Source organism: Culex pipiens, chromosome 2 (genome assembly GCF_016801865.2).
Source record: "Culex pipiens pallens isolate TS chromosome 2, TS_CPP_V2, whole genome shotgun sequence".
NCBI lineage: Eukaryota > Metazoa > Arthropoda > Insecta > Diptera > Culicidae > Culex > Culex pipiens.
In genome coordinates, this window is record NC_068938.1 from 109,792,720 (window position 1) to 109,804,908 (window position 12,189).

The 12,189-nt window shown below is 36.1% G+C and overlaps 1 protein-coding gene across 1 annotated transcript in view; it reads left to right on the forward strand.

The window, feature by feature from the left end:
• The window catches only part of LOC120415661 (irregular chiasm C-roughest protein-like), a 458,525-nt gene that overhangs the window by 339,553 nt on the left and 106,783 nt on the right, over positions 1-12,189 (forward strand). The gene's annotated exons all lie outside the window — the stretch shown is intronic.

Here is a 12,189-nt window from a genome sequence, read left to right on the forward strand (position 1 = left end):
ACAGTATGGCCCATAAAAAAATGCGACGTGTGCATTTTTTCACAGAAAAGTAGTTCCATTCTAAAATGTATGCAACAAACTTATTTTATTATGTTTAATGGTGTTAGTTTAGTATGTTTTGAGGATATTTTTATGACAGTTTTTTACAGTTCGCCAAAATTGGGTATTGGCGGGCTGCAATAATGAATGTATTTTTGGTACAAAATTTACCTTAATTTCAAACCTTATATCTTAAAAACGGAACAGCTTAAAATATTCAACCCTGTGCCAAAAGCATAGTTAGAAGTCCCTCTTAAATACGCCCAATCAAAAAAAATTATACATTTTGGTAGAATTAATCATTTTAGAGAAAAATGCCATTTGGGTTATCATCTTGAGTGATTCGGTCTAAATAAATTTAGAACTTAAAACCTGTGTCGATGGCTCTAAAGGGTGCCCAACGGCTCTAGACTGTTAAAAGTCATATCAGGGCATCTGTTAGAGTCAATTACCATCATTTGTTGCATTATGTTTTTCCCTTGAATCATTGCAGTCTCCAAAAACTCTTAAAAATTGATGCATTTTCAGAATCGGGATATTTTCAATAAGTTCACTGTTTTAGTAAAACTGGTGAATAGAATGCGTAAAATTCGGTAGAATTAATTGTTACACGTCTCAAAAACAGTAATCTTAAAGGCTGTTTACTTTTTAATCCATACAAAAAATAACAAGTGGATCTTCAGATCGACCGTCATAGAAAAGTCATTTTTCCTTTATATGGACTGGGCTGGGAGCAAATTGGAGAATTTTAAGTTTAAAAGTGCTGTGACTTCTTTATAGCTTAAAAAAAGGGTTTCAATGCATTTTTTTTTTGTTTGGAACTTATTTAACATGTACGTACACATGCTGCATACATCGTAAATAGTCATAACAGGCCCAATTTATACCTAATAACAATGTCGCATTTTTTATGAGCCATACTGTACAAAAAAAAACAATTTGTTCAAATTTGGCAATTTATCGTTCAATCTGATAAGAATAATACATTTTTTTCAAATACTCGAAATTTTCACACAACTATGTATCTTCGATTTTTTTTTTATATCCATACTGCAATAACTAAAATTTTAAGTATTTTTTCATGGAATATTGAATTTCAAAAATATAAAAAAAAGATATTGGTGGTGCCCAGAAAATTGGACTTTTCTCAAAATCCCGCTCCACATGCTGATCTTTGAGCTTCTTTAGGACTGTAGGCCAAATATCTGCAAAATCCGTTAACATTTACCCATAAATCCTAGAAGGTGAAGTTTGTATGGGATAAATCGAAAAAAATAATATGAAAAACCCAATTTTCTTACGGTTTTGCCTGCAGGGTGCGCTACTTCAATCCGAAAATTCTCAAAAGTGAGATTCTCATTGCAAATTTAATGCTCTACAACTTTGTAGAAATTGCTTAAGCTGTAAAACTCGATCCTGAAATGTTATTAGCGATTTAAAAAAGTCTTGTAATATATGAAACACATTTTTTCACCAGCTTCATGCTCGGCTATCAAGGGGTAATCTTAACCAATTTAGCACAAAATTGGTCAAAATGATTAAAATAACCCAAAAAATCGATTACCGCTTGTGGTCTGAATTAGCAACATTCAAAAAACTTGAATAAATTTTGCAGCAATCAAGCGTTGAAATCGACATAGAAATGAATTTTGATTACAGTCATCCCTCATCCCTCGGAACAGTTTGCAAATCGTCCAATGTTCAACAAATCACAGAAAATCGATAATTGAACATAATGATTTGCTTTAACCTTCATTTGAAAGCTTTTCTTGCGATCTTTCGATTGATGTATAGACCGGCTGTACATTTTTACGTTTTATATTAAGTTTTTAAAGAAAAACATTCACCCTTGAAATCCACAAATTCGGAACACTTTTTTCTTACGATGTAAACAAACTTTTTTTTCTCTCCAGGAGTACATATTTTTTACAAAATAATGACTTCGCATTCTGAAACCATTAAAACTCATGCTTAGTGATGTTTTATGAATGGTCTGATAACTTTTTTGTGGAAATATCAGTTTAATTCAGGTGTTCCACAGTTGTGGGAGGCACAATAACATCCCACAATCATGGAACAGGCAACTTGGAGGCAGTGTTTTGCTGCTCTAGATAAAATAGTCTAGAAATGCAGTTTTTGTTTAAAAGGTACTACTTTTACTAGTGAAATAGCAAGAGAATGTCCAAATAAAGGCCATCAAAATAGCAGGTTGCATTTTGCACCATATTGACAAATCTGGAGCAACACGAGAAAAGGGCGGATAAGCATTTTGACAGTTTGAATTATTTAACTTTTTCTCAAGCTTCAGGTAACTTTTTTTCAAAATTCGAAATGGGAAGCAATAGCTGACCTCCCCAGCTACCATTTACCACCATGGGTTTTGTAAAATAGTTGCCCATTGCCTTTGAAATTGCAAAATAGTTGCAGCTGTCAAAATGCTTATGCGCCCTTTTCAAATGTTGCTCCAGAAATTACCACAAAAGTGTTCCGAATTTGTGGGTGTTCCGAATATGTGGGATGACTGTACTTGGTTAAAATTTCTTCTTTGGATAAAATAAGAATCAACATTTTTTCTTTTTTTTTTTTGTTTTTTGTTTTTTCTTTTTTTTTTTTGTTTTTTGTTTTTTGTTTTTTGTTTTTTGTTTTTTGTTTTTTGTTTTTTGTTTTTTGTTTTTTTGTTTTTTGTTTTTTGTTTTTTGTTTTTTGTTTTTTGTTTTTTGTTTTTTGTTTTTTGTTTTTTGTTTTTTGTTTTTTGTTTTTTGTTTTTTGTTTTTTGTTTTTTGTTTTTTGTTTTTTGTTTTTTTTTTTTTGTTTTTTGTTTTTTGTTTTTTGTTTTTTGTTTTTTGTTTTTTGTTTTTTGTTTTTTGTTTTTTGTTTTTTGTTTTTTGTTTTTTGTTTTTTGTTTTTTGTTTTTTGTTTTTTGTTTTTTGTTTTTTGTTTTTTGTTTTTTTGTTTTTTGTTTTTTGTTTTTTGTTTTTTGTTTTTTGTTTTTTGTTTTTTGTTTTTTGTTTTTTGTTTTTTGTTTTTTGTTTTTTGTTTTTTGTTTTTTGTTTTTTGTTTTTTTGTTTTTTGTTTTTTGTTTTTTTGTTTTTTGTTTTTTGTTTTTTGTTTTTTGTTTTTTGTTTTTTGTTTTTTGTTTTTTGTTTTTTGTTTTTTGTTTTTTGTTTTTTGTTTTTTGTTTTTTGTTTTTTGTTTTTTGTTTTTTGTTTTTTGTTTTTTGTTTTTTGTTTTTTGTTTTTTGTTTTTTGTTTTTTGTTTTTTGTTTTTTGTTTTTTGTTTTTTGTTTTTTGTTTTTTGTTTTTTGTTTTTTGTTTTTTGTTTTTTGTTTTTTGTTTTTTGTTTTTTGTTTTTTGTTTTTTGTTTTTTGTTTTTTGTTTTTTGTTTTTTGTTTTTTGTTTTTTGTTTTTTGTTTTTTGTTTTTTGTTTTTTGTTTTTTGTTTTTTGTTTTTTGTTTTTTGTTTTTTGTTTTTTGTTTTTTGTTTTTTGTTTTTTGTTTTTTGTTTTTTGTTTTTTGTTTTTTGTTTTTTGTTTTTTGTTTTTTGTTTTTTGTTTTTTGTTTTTTGTTTTTTGTTTTTTGTTTTTTGTTTTTTGTTTTTTTTTTGTTTTAAGTAATTTAAGCCAACCCGGGGGGCAACTCTCCACCTATCCAAAAATCCCCCTATAAAGGTTTCCACGAACTCTGTACTGCGATTATTAAATGGTTATCCGCCCGATTCCACAATCCCAGCTCGACTTACTTTTCTCCGAAATAACCATTTTCTTGCACGTGTAATCTTGGATGTTGCCAGTGGCCGCATAAAATACGCGAATTACTCGAATTCATTTTTCCACCCAACCAACTACGGAGTGGAAAATACTTTTGTGGGAGCTTTTTCTTTTCCGTTTTAAGTTGGCTAGAATCCTGTTGGGTATCGTTTATTACTCTGTTTGGCATTTTTATATTAAAATCACTGCTGCATTGTTGGGATGCAAAAGATACAAGTTTTTATTTTAATTTCGCAGGAAAATGGTGGGCTTCCAAGCAGGTTTTTACAAGCACATATTAATTAAATTTCTAGAAAGGTGAAAATAACTGCATTATGAAGAAATCGCACAAATGTGATGGATTTCTCTTCTTTCCTGGAACAAGATTGATCTTAGTTTGATTGGCTGTGAACAACAACACTTTCTGGTGGCGGAAATTTCCCAGTACGACGTCAGAGACTGACTGACTTTCCTTAAATATTCGGAATGTCAGAGTGTGGGATGGAAATAAGCCATGATAATGAACTTAATTTGAAAATGGTAGCAAAATCTGATTTAGTTTGATATAATAAAGAGTTTTGACAAATTTCTAACGAATTCTATGTTATTTGAAAGTTATGACGCTTCTTAAGACTATTATTCAAAATTCAATAAAAAAAGCCCTTTCACTATCTCGAATCACTGCTGAATATTTTCCACACATTGTTCTACTTCCCAGAATATAATTCACTAGCCATGTTTTCCCTCATTGAACAAACGTCCTCGTTGATGTTTTCGCCGAAAAACCACCCAACCAAATATTGTGGTTTTATGTCGAGATTTTTCGATCAACTTAGTTTCATTATTCAAAACAGCCTACACAATGTTTGGTGGCCACCAGTTTAATTAATCATCACATTTCATCCCCAAAAACCCCCCTTTTCTAACTCGGTTTTTGTGACTAGTTTTGGGGTGGCCATCAAAAACATAGACACAACATTATTATTTACTCTCCCCGGCTGCAGTTGGTCAGTTTGCTGCAAGTGGTGTGGCTAGGGTGGTTCCTTGATTAAAAATTATGTTCAATTTTTATGAGAGTTTATTGAACTATAATTTTAGAATAACTATTACCGTCAGGTAAACGTAGAAAAATATACAAATTTCAATCATTTATAAAATATTGAACTCACTCTTAAACTAAATCTATTTCAAATTTAGCCCCCCACAAAAGACCACTTTTTAGCGAACTGGTGACGGGACCACGTGTGCGTTCGTGTCCACCACTCAACGCCACCGTCCCGGGAGAGTGGCCCCACCCTGGGGGGAGGGAGCGTCGGCTGCGGTTTTTGCGGTTCACCAGGCCGAAGCCGGTTTCGTTGTACACAATCAATTTGGCACAGTTTGATCGCTTTTTGGAGCACGTGGCGACCGCGCGGCAACTACGGCCATTATTCCGTCTAATTGGATTGGGGGCCCGCGGCGGTAGCTGGACCCACCCTGGATGGGACCAGGGGGGAAATTAAACGCAATCGATGTTATTGTTTTTTATTAGGAAAAAAGGGGTGGAGGGGCATTCACCTGGGTTGGGCTCATTTGTTTCTGATATTTCTAGCAACTGAGGGAAAATTTGGTTTCAATTTAACTCATGAAACTTAAAAATAAGCAATAAATAATAAATTCTTATTTTTAGCTTTTGTAAACATTCATCATTTTAGAGTTTATTTAAACAACTTGCTCAATAAAATTTTCAGCTCAGCCAAACTTTGTCATTTTTCGTGCGCTAATTCCACTCCGATCAACGCCAGTCGCAGGATTTTCGCAGGGTCCTTAAAAACAGACAGCGCGACAGCTCAGCTTGAGCAAACTTGGTTGAAACTTTCAATCAGCTCGCAAAGCTCCTTCCCCTTCCAACTGGAAGAAACTCTTTACTGAGGGATTTGCTTGTATACCTGTTTCTATCGTTAAGGCCGTCCCTCACCGTTGGTGGCGTAAAGCCCAACTTGCTAGAATTAATCACCCAGAAGCAGACTTGAATCTCGTGCACACCTTGAAGAAGACTAAATCTCCTTAGGAGATGCTGTGTAGCCTTCCGCGCCCAAAGCCCTTTATTTATAGCGCGGGATTATAATTAGTGGAAAATTCGATCGAATTACTTAGCGATGGTGCGGCTCAAGAACTTGGCCAGGGGCGTTCGAGGGCGCTCCGGCCGTTCGTGTAATAAATTAAATTATTCCCCAGATTTGGAGCAATCCGTCCGAGGGTCACCGTGATTAATCCGAAGAACCTTTTCTGCCGGCCACAAAGTGTAGGCCATTTATAAGCGGATTTGGGTTGACCGCTTAACTCAGAGAGAACTCCCTTTTGAGTGGCGGGGTTGAACCATAAACTGCATTCGTCAGCACTCGAAGTGAGTGAGGCACAGTGTGATGAATTGCATTTTTTTGGTATGGATCACAACAGTTTCAACGACAGTGCTAGGCAACTCAAAATTGTGGAATTGATTGCCTCAACTGACAGAAACAGAATTTCAAAAATATATGTTTTTGAAAAAGCATCTGCAATTTTTTTTTTAACTGAGTGTAGTATAAAGTTGAAATCAACTTTTTAGCTTAATTCTACCCATTAGAGTTGGCCCTATTTGAAAACCGCACGACCTCAAAGCTTCGAGAGGGGTGTAAAACACTGACCGGTATCGAAAATCAATCCAATCGTAAATTTCAACTGATTAAATCGACCGTTTCGAGAGAGAGCAATCAATCCCCAGCGGCCACCACCACCGTTGCAAATTGCCCTCCCACGGATAATTGGAAAAGAGAATTCCCAGGCCGCTCCTATTTGAGCAAGAAACAGCCCCGTGAAAACGGACTTAATAAAATGTGTTTTATGACGATCGTGTTACTTTCATTGCCCACCAAAGTGTCAGAAATGATGCAGTAAAAAACGGAAAAAATAAGGAAGTTTGAGATGTTTTGCGTAATCGGCTTGCCTCACTTAAATCTAGTGTTTATTTTTTCATCTTTTTCTTCTTGGTGTTTTGAGATGCGATGCAAAACTAGGCAAAAATTGTATTTTGAAAATTGTGCGATCATTTTTCAAAAAATACAAACAAAAATCATTCAGCTTGAAGTCTGAATCCACTTGTTGTACAATCTTAAAATAGACAATAGCAGTTTTTTTTTCAATTCTCTCTGCTTTTGTTAATATCACCTCTAAAACTATTACTATCCATTGAAATATTTGTACTAAGCAGCAGATGAAAGGTATTTCAGAACATAGCAACATGTGTACAAGGCAAACTTTTTGTTAACCAACAAGATCAACAAAAAATAACAAATTGTGAAATAGTAGTTTATGCAACAAGTTGCAAAAAGAGGATTTTTTCAGCACGAGTCGTACATTTATCCAACGAGGTTCACCGAGTTGGATAAATACGAAGAGTGCTGAAAAAATCAAGTTTTGCAACGAGTTCCATACAACATTTTTTGCAATTCCGAAAAACACCCATTGAGTGAAATTTTAAGTCAAATTTTCATGTATTTTGTCAATAAATCGTTTGAATCAAAAAATGTTGAAAAGTTTTACTTTTCGAAACAAGTGCTGAAAAGTTCAACTTTTCAGCACCCATTTCAGTGCTGAAAAGTAGAACTTTTCAGCATTTATTTTGAAAAGTGTTGCTATTCGATTCTGTTATTTTTGGTACAGAAAAGTAGGCTATTTCATCGTTCAAGAATGACAGGAAAAGTAAGTTGTTTCACGACGGAATTGCAAAAATTATATTTGACTTGCGCAATTCAAGATCAATATTCAATAATTTACTGAGCTTTCTGACAAAAAGCTTTCAAAAACATACGATTGAGATTTAGGGGTCAAATAGTCATAATCATAAAAAAAAATCTAAAAAAATCGTTAAGTGATGAAAACTATGTGAATTTTCATAAATATTCTTTTCTTTGCATCTTTCGACAGATTTTGAGATTACGTTTCCGATAAGTTACAAAGTTAATATGTCGAGCAAAACTTTTCTGAGATTCTGCTATTTAATGGCATTATTCTTATAATATGTAAACCAGATAAAGAGGGATGGGGTCTAGGACAGAATTACGCTTCCTACAAAAAAAACTGTACGAGAAGGGGGGAGGAGGCCTGAAAATCCCGAATGAACTGTTACGTAGTAACGAACGCTCCCTAAGAAAATTTTATAGGATAATACTTTGAGTTAATTTTACAGCTAAGAGATGAATTTTGAGTGCAAATAACTAGCAATAAGGATTGTCAAAAATCTTTGAAAACTATGCCTTTTTTTTAATAATAATGAATTAAGTATTAACATTTTGTCCCGCCCGTGTGGATCAATCGGACCGCGCACTGGACTCACAATCCAGAGGTCGCTGGTTCGAATCCCGCGGCGGGCGCTCTAAAATTCTTTGTGTAAATATGGGTATTCGGCGCCGTCGCTCCGTGCCATACTTTCATACACTTAGGAGCCCAGGGCGGCGAAGTCCTTGTAGATAAAAAGGAAGACACTAGTGGTTGGTACTAGCAATGGTGGCCGACAGCTATAAAGTCAACTTCGTCGTTTCGTATTAACATTTAATAGAAAATTTAGCATAATTCCGACCATAAGGGCATTACAAAATTTAAGGGGTTACATACATGTAGAAAAACACAAAATTTCATATTTCAGAAAATTTATTAAATCCACTTAAGAGGCAGTATTTGTAAATATTGCTCGGTTTGTTCTAGAGGTCGTATCGAAGTGCTCCGATTTGGATGAAACTTTCAGCGTTTGTTTGTCTATACATGAGATGAACTCATGCCAAATATGAGCCCTCTACGACAAAGGGAAGTGGGGTAAAACGGGCATTGAAGTTTAAGGTCGAAAAAACATAAAAAATCTTAAAATTGCTCGCATTTCCGTAAAACTTCATCAATTCCAACTCTCTTAGATGCATTCGAAAGGCCTTTTAAAGCACTTTAAAATGTGCCATAGACATCCAGGATTGGTTTGACTTTTTCTCTTAGCTTTTGCAAATTACTGTCAAAAATGGATTTTTTTAAAACCTTAATATCTTTTTGCAACAGCCCCCAACACCCATACTCCCATAGGTCAAAAGATAGGTAATTTCATGGACCATAAGCCTACGGTATTAACTTTTTGGCCAATCGCAGTTTTTCTCATAGTTTTTCGATTTTTCTAGAACAAACATTTTGCAACGTTAGTTTTTGCCCTGTAGGCCAAGAGACGGCACTTTTTGGTCTCAATTTTGTCATATTCGGAATCCTCGGACAATTTCACGTAAGTTAGAAGTATTGGAGTTGTAATTTTAATTTAAAAGGTGCAGGTGGTTATGTTACACATGACCAGTATGACAAAGAACTTAGCAGAAAAGCTTTTAAAATTAAGCAATTTTGTTGAATTATGCGTCAGATAAAATCAAAACATTATTGGATTTATATTTTCGTTTAATTTCTCTTTAAGCTCCGTATAAAAAACCATGATATCTCTATAATTCGATGTTTGTCCCCCAATCGGAACAATCGTGAGGTAGCGGCCTCTCCAGATTGTTGCCACCTTTTTCGAAATGGCCAGTATTGTAAACCATGAGTTGTGATACCCATATTGCCAAAACTCGTTGGTTCAATAGATGTCTTCCCGGGAAAACTTTCCTTTAGGGCACCGGCCACTGCAGCTTTTGGCCAACTTTTTCTAAATTGCCATTTTCATTACCAATATCAAAAACAATGAAATTTGATACCAATATTGCCCAAAATCGTATGGTTCGGTAAATGTCCACCCGGGACAACCTCCCTGAGGGCACTGGCCACTCCAGGTTGTAGCCAATACTGTCAAATTGGCCATTTTCATCACCAGTGTCAAAATCCAAGAAGTTTGATACCCATGTTGTCCAGTCTCGTATGGCCTTCCATCGGAACACCCCTGAGGAATCTGGCCACTCCGGGTCTTGTGGCCAGAATATTCCGGTGGCTCTCAATTATTCTGGCTGGCCTGCCTCCGCTTGGTCTGCTCCTAGCTTCGGGCTAGCTGCTTTTTGGCCAACTGCTTCTGGGCCTCCAGGCCATCTGCTTCCAGGTCCAGGTTTTTGTTTACTCCTCGGCGTCCAACGATAGAATGATTTCCCAGGGTTGACGGAGCGGGGTTATATTGGCTTAGAATGGAGACGGATGTCCCGCCCCTTTGCGCCGGTTATCCCATTCCTACGTCATTCGCTTTTTGATGCACTCACGCAGAAAAATAAGGCATATTTGAATCAACAAAACATTTTGTTGATTTGAAATTCAAGATTTTTGTTGAATCAACGCGAAACGTCTAAGCAACATTATCAAAACAACAAAAGATTTTTGTGGAATTGAGAAAATCAAGGTTTGTTTCAATGCAAAATCGGCGTTGATTATATTCAACAAAATTTTTGTTGAAATAAACCTCGTACAGGCTGATTCTACAAAACATTTTTCTGCGTGCTGGTGCGAATGGGAAGTCGTAAAGGCAGCATTTTTGCCAACGATTTTCATTCCATCGTCATCGTTCGAACTGACAACATCGTTGCAGCAGCAGCAGCGGAAAAAAATCAACGACTGGAGGAAATCAAGAGCGAGCTCCGAGAAGAAGAAACACGCCAGCGTGTGCGTGAAATTGCTGCCAAAACGACGTCGAAGGAGAAAAACAAGGCCTACTTGGATGGACGCTCGAGAAGATGGCAACAAGAATCAACTTCTGCTGCAATTTAACAAAATGGCGCTTTTCAGCGCCAACGAAAAATTCACGAAAGAGTTATTGTTTCAAATGATTCATGCACTGCTTTTGGTGCATTTTTAAAGCTTTTGACGCTTGGCGTTTAAATTCATTTAAATATTTCCCCCAAACTTTTCATTTAAAAAAAAAATTACCGAATATTAACAATTTTCGCTTGCAAGTGTCAAACGTCAAACGATCGTAGTTGGCCTTGAACAAGCAAGCGCGTGCTTTGACCCACGCAAAAAATCTTTCCGCTCTCTGATTGGCTGTTTTGTTTTGCCGTGGAGTCGTGAAGGCAGCATTTTTGCCAACGATTTTCATTCCATCGTCATCATTCGAACCGACAACATCGTAGCAGCAGCAGCAGCGGAAAAAATCAACGACTGGAGGAAATCAAGAGCGAGCTCCGAGAAGAAGAAACACGCCAGCGTCTGCGTGAAATAGCTGCCAAAACGACGTCGAAGGAGAAAAACAAGGCCTACTTGGATGGACGCTCGAGAAGATGGCAACAAGAATCAACTTCTGCTGCAATTTAACAAAATGGCGCTTTTCAGCGCCAACGAAAAATTCACGAAAGAGTTATTGTTTCAAATGATTCATGCACTGCTTTTGGTGCATTTTTAAAGCTTTTGACGCTTGGCGTTTAAATTCATTTAAATATTTCCCCCAAACTTTTCATTTAAAAAAAAAATTACCGAATATTAACAATTTTCGCTTGCAAGTGTCAAACGTCAAACGATCGTAGTTGGCCTTGAACAAGCAAGCGCGTGCTTTGACCCACGCAAAAAATCTTTCCGCTCTCTGATTGGCTGTTTTGTTTTGCCGTGGAGTCGTGAAGGCAGCATTTTTGCCAACGATTTTCATTCCATCGTCATCGTTCGAACCGACAACATCGTAGCAGCAGCAGCAGCGGAAAAAATCAACGACTGGAGGAAATCAAGAGCGAGCTCCGAGAAGAAGAAACACGCCAGCGTGTGCGTGAAATTGCTGCCAAAACGACGTCGAAGGAGAAAAACAAGGCCTACTTGGATGGACGCTCGAGAAGATGGCAACAAGAATCAACTTCTGCTGCAATTTAACAAAATGGCGCTTTTCAGCGCCAACGAAAAATTCACGAAAGAGTTATTGTTTCAAATGATTCATGCACTGCTTTTGGTGCATTTTTAAAGCTTTTGACGCTTGGCGTTTAAATTCATTTAAATATTTCCCCCAAAATTTTCATTTAAAAAAAAAAATTACCGAATATTAACAATTTTCGCTTGCAAGTGTCAAACGTTAAACGATCGTAGTTGGCCTTGAACAAGCAAGCGCGTGCTTTGACCCACGCAAAAAATCTTTCCGCTCTCTGATTGGCTGTTTTGTTTTGCCGTGGAGTCGTGAAGGCAGCATTTTTGCCAACGATTTTCATTCCATCGTCATCGTTCGAACCGACAACATCGTAGCAGCAGCAGCAGCGGAAAAAATCAACGACTGGAGGAAATCAAGAGCGAGCTCCGAGAAGAAGAAACACGCCAGCGTGTGCGTGAAATTGCTGCCAAAACGACGTCGAAGGAGAAAAACAAGGCCTACTTGGATGGACGCTCGAGAAGATGGCAACAAGAATTAACTTCTGCTGCAATTTAACAAAATGGCGCTTTTCAGCGCCAACGAAAAATTCATGAAAGAGTTATTGT